The 14,374-nt window shown below is 48.1% G+C and overlaps 1 protein-coding gene across 3 annotated transcripts in view; it reads left to right on the top strand.

Annotated features, from left to right (window-relative positions):
• The window catches only part of RGS11 (regulator of G protein signaling 11), a 350,999-nt gene that overhangs the window by 82,849 nt on the left and 253,776 nt on the right, over window positions 1-14,374 (top strand). The window lies entirely within an intron of this gene.

The raw sequence follows: 14,374 nt of genomic DNA, 5'->3' as shown, positions 1-14,374 counted from the left end.
TATACAATTGAGCACGATATAGGAGGTGGAATGCACCTGTCTCAAGCGCAGTGGAGAATGATTTCAACGTTGTGCAAGGTTCTGATGCCCTTTGAACTTGCCACACGTGAAGTCAGTTCAGACACTGCCAGCCTGAGTCAGGTCATTCCCCTCATCAGGCTTTTGCAGAAGAAGCTGGAGACATTGAAGGAGGAGCTAACACGGAGCGATTCCGCTAGGCATGTGGGACTTGTGGATGGAGCCCTTAATTCGCTTAACAAGGATTCACGGGTGGTCAATCTGTTGAAATCAGAGCACTACATTTTGGCCACCGTGCTCGATCCTAGATTTAAAGCCTACCTTGGATCTCTCTTTCCGGCAGACACAAGTCTGCTGGGGTTGAAAGACCTGCTGGTGACAAAATTGTCAAGTCAAGCGGAACGCGACCTGTCAACATCTCCTCCTTCACATTCTCCCGCAACTGGGGGTGCGAGGAAAAGGCTCAGAATTCCGAGCCCACCCGCTGGCGGTGATGCAGGGCAGTCTGGAGCGACTGCTGATGCTGACATCTGGTCCGGACTGAAGGACCTGACAACGATTACGGACATGTCGTCTACTGTCACTGCATATGATTCTCTCAACATTGATAGAATGGTGGAGGATTATATGAGTGACCGCATCCAAGTAGGCACGTCACACAGTCCGTACTTATACTGGCAGGAAAAAGAGGCAATTTGGAGGCCCTTGCACAAACTGGCTTTATTCTACCTAAGTTGCCCTCCCACAAGTGTGTACTCCGAAAGAGTGTTTAGTGCCGCCGCTCACCTTGTCAGCAATCGGCGTACGAGGTTACATCCAGAAAATGTGGAGAAGATGATGTTCATTAAAATGAATTATAATCAATTCCTCCGCGGAGACATTGACCAGCAGCAATTGCCTCCACAAAGTACACAGGGAGCTGAGATGGTGGATTCCAGTGGGGACGAATTGATAATCTGTGAGGAGGGGGATGTACACGGTGATATATCGGAGGGTGATGATGAGGTGGACATCTTGCCTCTGTAGAGCCAGTTTGTGCAAGGAGAGATTAATTGCTTCTTTTTTGGGGGGGGTCCAAACCAACCCGTCATATCAGTCACAGTCGTGTGGCAGACCCTGTCACTGAAATGATGGGTTGGTTAAAGTGTGCATGTCCTGTTTTGTTTATACAACATAAGGGTGGGTGGGAGGGCCCAAGGACAATTCCATCTTGCACCTCTTTTTTCTTTTCTTTTTCTTTGCATCATGTGCTGATTGGGGAGGGTTTTTTGGAAGGGACATCCTGCGTGACACTGCAGTGCCACTCCTAAATGGGCCCGGTGTTTGTGTCGGCCACTAGGGTCGCTAATCTTACTCACACAGTCAGCTACCTCATTGCGCCTCTTTTTTTCTTTGCGTCATGTGCTGTTTGGGGAGGGTTTTTTGGAAGGGACATCCTGCGTGACACTGCAGTGCCACTCCTAGATGGGCCCGGTGTTTGTGTCGGCCACTAGGGTCGCTAATCTTACTCACACAGCTACCTCATTGCGCCTCTTTTTTTCTTTGCGTCATGTGCTGTTTGGGGAGGGTTTTTTGGAAGGGACATCCTGCGTGACACTGCAGTGCCACTCCTAGATGGGCCCGGTGTTTGTGTCGGCCACTAGGGTCGCTAATCTTACTCACACAGCTACCTCATTGCGCCTCTTTTTTTCTTTGCGTCATGTGCTGTTTGGGGAGGGTTTTTTGGAAGGGCCATCCTGCGTGACACTGCAGTGCCACTCCTAGATGGGCCCGGTGTTTGTGTCGGCCACTAGGGTCGCTAATCTTACTCACACCGCTACCTCATTGCGCCTCTTTTTTTCTTTGCGTCATGTGCTGTTTGGGGAGGGTTTTTTGGAAGGGACATCCTGCGTGACACTGCAGTGCCACTCCTAGATGGGCCCGGTGTTTGTGTCGGCCACTAGGGTCGCTTATCTTACTCACACAGCGACCTCGGTGCAAATTTTAGGACTAAAAATAATATTGTGAGGTGTGAGGTATTCAGAATAGACTGAAAATGAGTGTAAATTATGGTTTTTGAGGTTAATAATACTTTGGGATCAAAATGACCCCCAAATTCTATGATTTAAGCTGTTTTTTAGTGTTTTTTGAAAAAAACACCCTAATCCAAAACACACCCGAATCCGACAAAAAAAATTCGGTGAGGTTTTGCCAAAACGCGTTCGAACCCAAAACACGGCCGCGGAACCGAACCCAAAACCAAAACACAAAACCCGAAAAATTTCAGGCGCTCATCTCTATTTGCAAAGGTGTTTGAACCCGACCAAGTAGCAGCTCGGCACAGCTGTAATGCCGAGACCCCTCGGGCCGCCACCCAAGTAGAGCCCACCTTCCTAGTGGAATGGGCCTTTAAAGATTTTGGTAACGGCAATCCAGCCGTAGAATGAGCCTGCTGAATCGTGTTACAGATCCAACGAGCAATAGTCTGCTTTGAAGCAGGAGCGCCAACCTTGTTGGCTGCATACAGGACAAACAGTGCCTCTGTTTTTCTGACCCAAGCCGTTCTGGCCACGTAAATTTTCAAAGCCCTGACCACATCAAGGGACTCGGAATCCTCCAAGTCTCGCGTAGCCACAGGCACCACAATAGGTTGGTTCATATGAAAAGATGAAACCACCTTGGGCAAGAATTGAGGACGGGTCCGCAATTCCGCTCTATCCACATGGAAAACCAGATTGGGGCTTTTGTGAGACAAAGCCGCCAACTCCGACACTCACCTAGCCGAAGCCAAGGCTAACAACATGATCACTTTCCAAGTGAGATATTTTAATTCCACTGTTTTAAGTGGTTCAAACCAGTGAGACTTAAGGAACCGCAACACCACGTTAAGGTCCCAAGGTACCACTGGAGGTACAAAAGGAGGCTGAATATGCAGCACTCCCTTCACAAAAGTCTGTTTTTCTGGGAGAGAAGCCAATTCCTTCTGAAAGAAAATGGATAGGGCCGAAATCTGAACCTTAATGGAGCCTAATTTTAGGCCCAAATTCACTCCAGTTTGTAGGAAGTGGAGGAAACGGCCCAGATGGAATTCTTCTGTAGGAGCATTCCTGGCCTCACACCAAGAAACATACTTCCGCCATATACGGTGATAATGTTTAGCTGTCACGTCCTTCCTAGCCTTTATCAGAGTAGGAATGACCTCATCTGGAATGCCTTTTTCCGCTAGGATCCGGCGTTCAACTGCCATGCCGTCAAACGCAGCCGCGGTAAGTCTTGGAACAGACAGGGCCCCTGCTGTAACAGGTCCTGTCTTAGAGTAAGAGGCCACAGATCTTCTGTGAGCATTTCCTGCAGATCCGGATACCAGGCCCTTCACGGCCAATCTGGAACAATGAGAATTGTCTGTACTCCTCTTTTTCTTATTATTCTTAACACCTTGGGGATGAGAGGAAGAGGAGGAAACACATAGACCGACTGGAACACCCACGGTGTCACCAGGGCGTCCACTGCCACCACCTGAGGGTCTCTTGACCTGGCGCAATACCTCTGTAGTTTCTTGTTGAGGCGGGACGCCATCATGTCTATCTGGGGCAGTCCCCACTGACTTGCAATCTGTGCAAAGACTTCCTGATGAAGTCCCCACTCTCCTGGATGTAGATCGTGTCTGCTGAGGAAGTCTGCTTCCCAGTTGTCCACACCTGGAATGAACACTGCTGTCAGTGCGCTTACATGATTTTCCGCCCAGCGAAGAATCCTGGTGGCTTCCGCCATTGCCACTCTGCTCTTTGTGCCGCCTTGGCGGTTTACATGAGCCACTGCGGTGATGTTGTCTGACTGAATCAGAACTGGTAGGTCGCGAAGCAAATTCTCCGCTTGACGAAGGGCGTTGTATATGGCCCTCAGCTCCAGGACGTTGATGTGAAGACAAGTCACCTGGCTTGACCAGAGACCTTGGAAGTTTCTTCCCTGTGTGACTGCTCCTCAATCTCGGAGGCTCGCGTCCGTGGTTACCAGAATCCAGTCCTGAATGCCGAACCTGCGACCCTCTAGAAGGTGAGCACTCTGCAGCCACCACAGGAGAGATACCCTGGCCCTGGGAGACATGGTGATCATCTGATGAATCTGTAGATGTGACTTGGACCACTTGTCCAGTAGGTCCCATTGGAAAGTCCTCGCATGGAACCTGCCGAAGGGAATGGCCTCGTAAGACGCCACCATCTTCCCCAGGACTCGAGTGCAGTGATGCACTGACACCCTTTTTGGCTTCAATAGGTCCCTGACCAGAGTCATGAGTCCCTGGGCCTTTCTATCGGAAGATAAACCCTTTTCTGGTCCGTATCCAGAATAATGCCTAAGAAGGTCAAACGAGCCGTTGGCACCAACTGTGGCTTTGGGATATTGAGAATCCAGCCGTGTTGTTGTAACACCTTCAGTGAAAGTGATACGCTGTTCAACAACTGCTCTCGTGATCTCGCTTTTATGAGGAGATCGTCCAAGTACGGGATAAGTGTGACACCCTCCTTGCGCAGGAGCACCATCATTTCCGCCATTACCTTGGTGAAAATCCTCGGGGCCGTGGAAAGCCCAAACGGCAACGTCTGAAATTGGTAATGACAATCCTGTACCGCAAATCTCAGGTATGCCTGATGAGGTGGATACATGTGAACATGAAGGTATGCATCCTTTATGTCCAGGGATACCATAAAATCCCCCCCTTCTAGGCTGGCGATGACCGCTCTGAGCGATTCCATCTTGAACTTTAACCTTTTCAAGTACAGGTTTAAGGATTTTAAATTTAAAATGGGTCTGGTCTCGGGACTACAAACAGGGTTGAGTAATCCCCCCTCCCTTGTTGAAGCAGGGGAACTTTGACCATCACTTGTTGAAGACACAAATTTTGAATTGCATTTAAAACTATCTCCCTCTCTGGGGGAGAAGCTGGTAGGGCCGATTTGAAAAAGCGGCGAGGAGACACCTCTTCGAATTCCAGCTTGTAACCCTAGGAAACAATTTCTATTGCCCATGGATCCACCTGTGAGTGAACCCAGATGTGGCTGAAAAGTCGAAGACGTGCCCCCACTGGGGCGGACTCCCTCAGCAGAGCCCCAGCGTCATGCGGTGGATTTTGTAGAGGCCAGGGAGGACTTCTGCTCCTGGGAACTAGCTGTGGTTGGCAGCTTTTTCCCCCTGCCCTTACCTCTGGCAAGAAAGGACGATCCCCGTACTCTCTTGTTTCTATGTGACCGAAAGGACTGCATCTGATAATGTGGCGCTTTCTTAGGCTGTGAGGAAATATAAGGCAAAAAAGTTAATTTACCTGCCGTAGCTGTGGAAACTAGGTCCGAGAGACCTTCCCCAAACAATTCCTCACCCTTGTAAGGTAAAACCTCCATATGCCTCTTTAAGTCGGCATCACCCGTCCTTTGTCGGGTCCATAGGGCTCGTCTAGCAGAAATCGCCATAGCGTTGACTCTAGAACCCAGTAGGACAATGTATCTTTGAGCATCTCTCATATATAATACAGCATCTTTAATATGACCCAGGGTCAATAAAATGGTATCCTGATCCAGGGTATCAATTTCCGCCGATAAGGTATCTGTCCACGCTGCTACAGCGCTACAAACCCAAGCCGACGCTATCGCCGGTCTGAGTAAGGTACCAGAATGTGTGTAAATGGACTTCAAGGTAGCCTCCTGCTTGCGATCAGCAGGATCCCTGAGGGTTGCCGTATCTTGGGATGGCAGCGCTACCTTTTTGGATAAGCGTGTCAATGCTTTGTCCACCCTTGGGGAGGATTCCCACCGTATCCTGTCCTTAGTCGCGAAAGGATACGCCATAAGAATCCTTTTGGGAATCTGCAGTTTCTTGTCTGGAGATTCCCAAGCCTTTTCAAATAACTCGTTCAGCTCATGAGATGGGGGAAAGGTTACCTCAGGTTTCTTTTCCTTAAACATGTGTACCCTCATGTCAGGGACAGAGGGGTCATCTGTGATATGCAGTACATCCTTTATTGCAATAATCATATATTGAATACTTTTAGCCAATTTTGGCTGTAACTTTGCATCATCGTAGTCGACACTGAATCCGTGTCGGTATTAGTTTCTACTATTTGGGATAGTGGGCGCTTTTGAGACCCCGAAGGTCCCTGCGACATAGGGGCAGGCAGGGCTTGACTCCCTGTACACTCCCTGGACTCAGCTTTGTCCAACCTTTTGTGCAATAAATTTACATTAGCACTTAAAACATTCCACATATCCAACCAGTCAGGTGTCGGTGTTGCCGACGTAGACACCACAGTCATTTGCTCCACCTCCTCCCTAGGAGAGCCTTCTACCTCAGACATGCCGACACACACGTACCGACACACCACACACTCAGGGAATCCTCTTATCTGAAGACAGTTCCCCTACAAGGCCCTTTGGAGAGACAGAGAGAGAGTATGCCAGCACACACCCAGCGCCAATTTGACCCAGGGAAAAAACAATATTTTTTTACCCAGATAGCGCTATTATATATATCTGCGCCAAATTATGTGCCCCCCCCTTCTTTCCAACCCTCTTTCACCGTGTTCAGCAGGGGAGAGTCCGGGGAGCTTCCTCTCAGCGGTGTGCTGTGGAGAAAATGGCGCTGGTGAGTGCTGAGGAACAAGCTCCGCCCCCTCAGCGGCGGGCTTCGTTCCCGCTGAAATCATTCAAAAACTGGCGGGAGATCTCTTATATACAGTGTAGAGCCTGTAATACTCATTTTAGCCAGATCGGAGGTCTAAATTGCTGCCCAGGGCGCCCCCCCTACGCCCTGCACCCTTACAGTGCCTTCCGTGTGTTTGTTATGTGGGAGCAATGGCGCGCAGCCAGGGCCGGTGCTAGGGTGTTCAGCGCCCCCCTGCAAACTACAAATTTGCGCCTTACAAATTCCTTTGGTGCACGCCGGGAAAAGGGGTGTGGTCTCACAAGTAAGGTGCATGGCCACACAATAGTACCCCCATTTAAAATGATGCCACAATGTAGCACAATCTTATTCATCTTATACGTAATGCCCCACCCGTAGTAGCAGCGTCCTTATACATAATGCACCCCCAGTAGTAGACGCGTCCTTATACGTAATGCCCCCCCAGTAGTAGACGCGTCCTTATACGTAATGACCCCCCCCAGTAGTAGACACGTCCTTATACGTAGTACACCCCCAGTAGTAGAAGCGTCCTTATACGTAATGCCCCCCAAGTAGTAGTAGCGTCCTTATAAGTAGTGCCCCCCAAGTAGTAGTAGCGTCCTTATACGTAATGCCCCCCAAGTAGTAGTAGCAGCGTCCTTATATGTAATGCCCCCCCCAGTAGTAGAAGCATCCTTATACGTAATTCCCCCCTAGTAGTAGTAGCGTCCTTATACGTAATGCCCCCCAAGTAGTAGTAGTGTCCTTATACGTAATGCCCCAAAGTAGTAGTAACGTCCTTTTACGTAATGCCCCCCCAGTAGTAGAAGCGTCCTTATACGTAATTCCCCCCTAGTAGTAGCATCCTCATACGTAATGCCCCCCCCCCAGTAGTAGTAGCTTTGTTATGCATACTGCCCCCCCAGTAATAGTAGCGTCCTTATACATAATTCCCCTAAGTAGTAGTAGCTTCCTCTACAGGCAGCTGACACCTTTCAGACAGTAGGGAGGTGCAGCTGCTGCAGAACCTACTTCTCCTGGTCACATGACAACCAGATGAGGTGCGAGGCACTGACCTTCTGGCTGATGCTGTGGCTCCATATGAGGGACCACTAGTCAGGACCGGCTGAAAGGGAGGTCGGATCAGCCGGCAGTTGGGGAAGCCAGTGCAGCACTTCTTATTGCCTCCCCAGCCAGTGAAGATACCACCCACTGCCTCCTCCCCGGGCACCTGCCTGCAACTCCTCGGGCAGCTTGTGGTACTGGCATGGGGAGCGGATCCTTTCACCAGTCACCATGCGGGGACGCAAGCTACGCAGGAGGGGGAGGCGGGGGGAGGCTCCGGACACACTGCAGCGCCTTGCTCCATCTCACAAGATCCGAACAGGGAGTGGGCGCGGAGAGCAGCTGCTGACGTCACATTTAGGTGCGTGTTAACCTACGGGACGGGGGGTGATCACCCTTATCACCCCTGCTGGATCCGCTACTGCGGGGAAGGGATGCAGAGCAAGGACAGCGCCTCTCTGTCCCAGCTCCTCCCTGCACTGCATCCCTTCGCTGAGCAGGTAGCGCCGGCCCTGCGCGCAGCTTTACCGCTGCGCGTTACCTCAGTGAAGATCCGAAGTCTTCTGCCGCCTCTGAAGTCTTCTTTCTTCTCATACTCACCCGGCTTCTATCTTCCGGCGTCTGTGAGGAGGACGGCGGCGTGGCTCCGGGACGAACGGCGAGGGTGAGACCTGCGTTCCGCTCCCTCTGGAGCTAATGGTGTCCAGTAGCCTAAGAAGCAGAGCCGAGCATTAAAGTAGGTCTGTTTCTCTCCCCTCAGTCCCTCGATGCAGGGAGTCTGTTGCCAGCAGGCTCCCTGAAAATAAAAAAACCTAACAAAATTTCTTTCTTTCAGGAATCTCAGGAGAGCTCCCTGTAATGCACCCAGTCTCCTCTGGGCACAGCATCAAACTGAGGTCTGGAGGAGGGGCATAGAGGGAGGAGCCAGTGCACACCCATACCTAAAGTTCTTTTTTAGTGCCCATGTCTACTGCGGAGCCCGTCTATCCCCATGGTCCTTACGGAGTCCCCAGCATCCTCTAGGATGTAAGAGAAATAACCATTGGCGTTTCTATAATGGGTGCAGTGTGGGCAGTGCACACGGGCCCCTGAGTGCGAGGGGGGCGGGGGGCACACCGCACACTCTGCACCCAGTTCTCCTATGCTTACCTTTCCGAGTCCATCGCTGACCGTGTGTGGGCCCCCTCTTCTACCGTAGCCGTTGCGCCGCTGCTAGCGCACTGACCACTAGAGACTCTGGCACAGTGCGCGGCGCCCATTTTTTGTAGTCCTGCACATGCGCTGTAGACTATGGCACTGTGCCAGAGTCTAGAGCGCTGAGAGCGCTAGCAGCGGCGTGATGGCTACGGGAGAGGAGGGGGCCCACACACGGAGTCTGCACACGGGTCCCTTCCTCTCTAGAGACGCCCCTGAAAATAACCCACCCAAATCTAACTTTCTCTGCACATGTTATATCTGCCCCCTCCCCTGCAGTGCACATGGTTTTGCCCAACAGAGAACAATTTTGCTGCTGCGATCAGGCCTGAATTAGGCGCTAAGTTACGATTGATAGGCACTGTGGTTTTGCACTGTGTGCTGTAGTTTGAGTGATATTTACTGCATCTCCCTACCACTTCTATACTGTACCTCCTCTTTTAAAAATAAAATAATCTATTCTCAGTTATGACTTAAATATTAACGAATGGGAGGGGACATTGGAGCTGTAAGTGTATAGCTGTTTATTATGGTGTTTTTCACTGAAGCAGGGGCACTGAAAGGGGAGTGTGCCAAAGTGCCCAGACCCTGGGTTGTCCGTTAGCAATATGGTAAGGATGGACATCGCATCGCAATGGTTTGCAACCATCGATGTTTTCAATGCGATTGTAGTGGTTTTACCATTTGATGGTGTAGAGATGGTCCCGCCCCAAGTCTTATCCCCGGCCGCCATACTGCAGAGGGTTGCTCATGCGCAAACAGGACTGTTTTTGCGCATGCGCTAATCTTCAGATTTTTCTTCTTCTATCGAATTCTTTTGATGCGATGGTCAGTTACCATCGCATCAAAAGATTTGATGGTGGAAGCCCAGTCATCATTAGATGGTGGTCTTCCGATGTCCATCCCTACAACATGACGTGGCCGTGTGCTCACAGCCTTTGATAAATGCCATCACAGCCCTTGATAAATGCCATCTCTTTTCCTCATGTCATTAATGTGTCTCTGTTACAGGAAATCTTGTTTTGTCTGTGGAACTAGGTATGCTAGTTTCTCTCACTGTAAGCGACGCCTCCTCTCTGACTGTGTAAACCACTGATCCACAAATTCTGCCATTTTGTTCTAAAAAAAAACCTGTACAGATTAGTGAAAAGCTAAGTGGACCTGCACAAATCTTAGTATGCATCAGTTACAGATCTGGTTTCACACTGCACGACAGATATTTTGTGCTCCATATGTGACCTTCGATGGAAACAGTCAGGCAGTATACTGCCCAGCTGGCCACCTTTAATTGAACAGTCACAGATTTGCAGAAAAATAAGCTTTTTATTATATTTATGCATATGCAAAATAATCCTATTGCTATGGGTAAAAAAGATTATACTACGTCATATTTCCTGGTTAATGGGTTAGTTAGCTGTATGTTCAAGTGTATAGGAATGTCTCTGGGAGTTAGGTTTACAGGCTGATTGTAAAGCAGATGTTAATCGATTGATTCGTTTAGCTTGCTTGTTTGCGAGCAATTACACTTACCACCAAAAATACTTTTCATTGTGGAATATGAGTTTATCTGATGAAGTTGTAGGGTTTTGAAACAAAACGCACCAGATATGCTACTTTGGGACTGCCACTGGCCTGATCTCTACAACATCCTCAAGTTACTAATTACAGAGTTTTTAATGAATATGTATTTACAGTATGTGATACTTTGATATGATGAGTAAAATATATTGATTGTATTCCGTTTGGTCTCAGGCACTATTTAAAGGTGGGGAGGGGGTCCAGCTTCTGTTTTCTCCAGAGGGCAGCAGATTCCACAGTCTTTATAAGGCACTATGAAGTATTGAAGTTTAATATGAACTTTTAATATTTAGTGCCTGCTTTTGTCACTTTCATTTAGGGTTAGACGCCTGTCCAGCAAGGTGCTGAAGGTCCCCAGGGGTCTTAATCCATCTCTGGCATCTAGGTCACCATGAAGAATCCTGGTGGTGGCACTGGTGCTTTCCTGCAAATGTCTGTAATAGGCAATGTGTTCACTTTACCCGTTCCTAACGAGACATTCAACTGCAGTATCATCTACACTAGCACATGTTCCCAATTATGTTTTATCTGGCTTAATGATTTCATTACATATGATTGAAGCACTTTCCAAATGACATTGCTGATTTTTTTCCGCTAAGCTAATTGAGCACCCGAGTCTTGATTGCCCGTGTGGGATTTCTGCATTTCTTCTTTATCCTCCTGGGCACGTGCTCATTTCTCAGAGCTAAACCTGGCTGCTGGTAAAAATAAACTAAGAATTATACTGTACATGAAACATCTGTGTCACTTCTATTATTTCTTCTCTGTGGGATGTAAATTTACCTTAATAGATTTCCAGCACGGCAAGAAACACACAGCAGTGACAGGACAGCTGTGATATATAAAGACACCTTTCTGGGAATGACTGCCAGCTGTCCACCTTTTGTTTACACAGAGTGGAGGCAGTTATTCTGTGGATTGTACCAACATTCAGTGGGATGCTGTATACTGCATACAGCCACTCATGAATTTTAGTTATTACTGGTCCTATTATAAGTATTTCCTCTATTGAAAAAAGAATCTCATCTGTCAAGGTTTGCACAAAAAAGGGATTATTAGTCCAGATAGGGTTACATAAACTGATACAATGGTTTGGATAATTTGTTACAAGCTTTGTGCCCATAGCGGTACCGCAGATTTGCATTTAGAATTCTTTCTGAATTATAAAGTATTTATGATTTAGGTTCAATGTAATACTTCCAAAAATTGATGTGTTCCTTTGGTGTAATGTATTATGTTTTCTCAAAAGAGGGTTCACTTATGTACAGCACATTTCTCGGTGCGCACATTGCCGCAATATATGCAAGTTCATGAAACAAACTTGCATTCGCAAACTAACACCTAATTGAATTGACCCCATACTGCTACTGTGTTATGGTCAAGGGAAGGGTGCTTATTGGTTACCCCCGATTGAAATGGGTGTGCATGCTGATATACAATATATGAGTAAAGGGACATATGCCAGGTCATCTCTGTCACCTGATTGGCTTTTGTATCCAGAGTTGTAGATTGACTGGACTGGAGTAAATTGGTGGTAAAAAGATGTACAATGGCATAGCCTACCACCTAACCATCACACATTGGGTGAGATAGTCCCGCTGTCCCACCTGCGGCCCTCAGTGTCCCGAGAAGGGCATGGTTGGGGTGGATCACTCTCCCACCACTGCTCTGCATACAATTGCGCACAGCATCTACACAGTGTGGGGCAGAGTCTGGGGGCAGACCATCATCTCTGGGAGTGCTGGGCACGCTCCCAGAGTGATGTAAATGGGGGTCGTGCAGTGAGGCCATGACCCCTTACTCTTCGGACACTCCCCTTTTACAGTCACTAACAGACTGTCCCTGTTTTCTGCTCCATATGTTAGGAGGTATGTGATGGTTTGGGATATTAATATTCTCAGTCACAACTACAGGCAACATGTGTGCAGCTAGTACAGGAACCGTAAGCTTCATTTTGAGGCTATAGTCATGTGACATTTGCTAGTGCTTGCTGATTGGTTTGGTTTGATACACCTCCCCTGACAGCTCATGGCAACCAATCAGCATTGAAGTTACATTTATAATTTGCATACTATAAAAGTATACAGAGCAACTGGATCACTTCTCCACTCTTTTCACTGCTTAGTACATCTCCCCCTAATAAGTTCTAGTGAACATTGGTTCAGCCCACAAAATGTCTGCCTCTCGGGGTATAGGTCATTGATTTAATACCGTGTATTTCCAGTTCCGTATTTGTCACTGTTCTCTGCTTTTATAGTATATTATATATGTCTTTTCTTCACCTGGAGAAAACTTACCTACACATGAAGAACATACAAACTCCAAACAGATAGCACCATGGCTGGAATTGAATTGCTACCATGTAGCCCCCAAGTTCAAGCACATTTGTTGTCTGTGTTACTGATATCACGGTTTCCTAGTAAATGTATAGACTGCATTCTCATAAATAAGGGTTTAGCTGACAAAATGGTCTCCTGCAGTGTGTGCTGTCTATGGATCCACACCAAACAAGCTGCTTTTAATTATGATACAAATGTATTCTTCTGTCACTTGTAAACCATGATAAGATAATCTCATCGTCCCAGTGGATTTGTACAAGTGCTGAAATAATGAGGAGATACAGTATACTGGTTATAGAATGGGTAAATTGAATTTCCCACGAGGCTCCAGCTTGAGCAAGGAGTATTTTTTGCTACACTATTTCCATAACCCTGGGACCCCTGAGATTCACTGCCTTCATCCTGCGTCCTTCTTAACTTAATTTTCCCAGTATATTCCCTCTAGAAATCGTTTTCATTTATTAATGTATTAAGACCAAACATTTCATTTCCAGGCATAGATGTCACAGAAATAGATCAAATTAAAATATTTTTATTTATTAAGAGATTGTTACCCCCACGTTCAATACATTTGTTGTCTGTGTTCGGGAGTATTGGGGTCATATGATCTGTCCGCAATGCTGCCATCAGAAATTGTAAGGCCCGGGACAGACAAAATAGACAGCCCCCCCCCCCCCCAAAAAAAACAAAAAAGATTCTGCCACACCACTCCACCCCTATGTGATGTCACACATCATGATGTTACATACAGGTGGTGCATTGCGGACCTGCAGGAACGATTCACAGAGCTGAGGTGCAGGGAAGGCTTATTTAGGCCTCCCAGCGCATCAGTCCGCTGTAGGAGACAGTGGTGGGCCCCCCTCTCTATAAGGGCCCGGGACTCAAGTCCCCACAGTCCCCCCCTAAAGGCGGCCCTGTCTGTCTGTAAGCCTTATGTACCCAAAAATTAAGCTTTGCTCACTTTCCCTGACCCAATATGGAAAATCCGCTACTTAATGCACTATACAGCAGTGTACCTTCAGATGGGACGAGGTTAGGATCCCAGTGGTCAGGATCCCAATAGTCACCATCCCAACAGCAGAATCTTGATGGTCGCAATGCCGACAGATCCTGAAGGCATACTTCCCAACAGTCCAAATTTTCACAGGACATTCACTTTTTTTGGGGACTACCCGCGGGCCACAATGTCCCGCAGAGGGGGTAAACTTGGGAGTCTCCCTGTCACTTGCTGCTCTGCGGTGAATAGATGCTGTGCTACGTGCACAGTGTCTATTCCCGGGAGACAGAGGAGCTGGCGGCATGGGCAGCAGCTGACAGAGCGCTGAACACGCCCCGACAATGACAAAAATGGGAGGTATTTTTGCACACAGGAGTCCCGACCTGGAAACTCATAATGTTGGGAGGTATACCGAAGGTGAGTATTAGCATCTGCCGAGATTCCGCTGTCAGGATTCTGCCAGCCGAGATTCCGCTGTCGGGATTCTGACCGCCAGCATTTCATACTGAACCCCATCAGACAGTACCTAGATCTTAACATCACACAGTGTATAACT

This window comes from Pseudophryne corroboree, chromosome 7 (assembly GCF_028390025.1).
Source record: "Pseudophryne corroboree isolate aPseCor3 chromosome 7, aPseCor3.hap2, whole genome shotgun sequence".
NCBI classification, from domain to species: domain Eukaryota; kingdom Metazoa; phylum Chordata; class Amphibia; order Anura; family Myobatrachidae; genus Pseudophryne; species Pseudophryne corroboree.
Note: the sequence above shows the minus strand (reverse complement) of the source record. Positions and strands in the feature narration are given on the sequence as shown.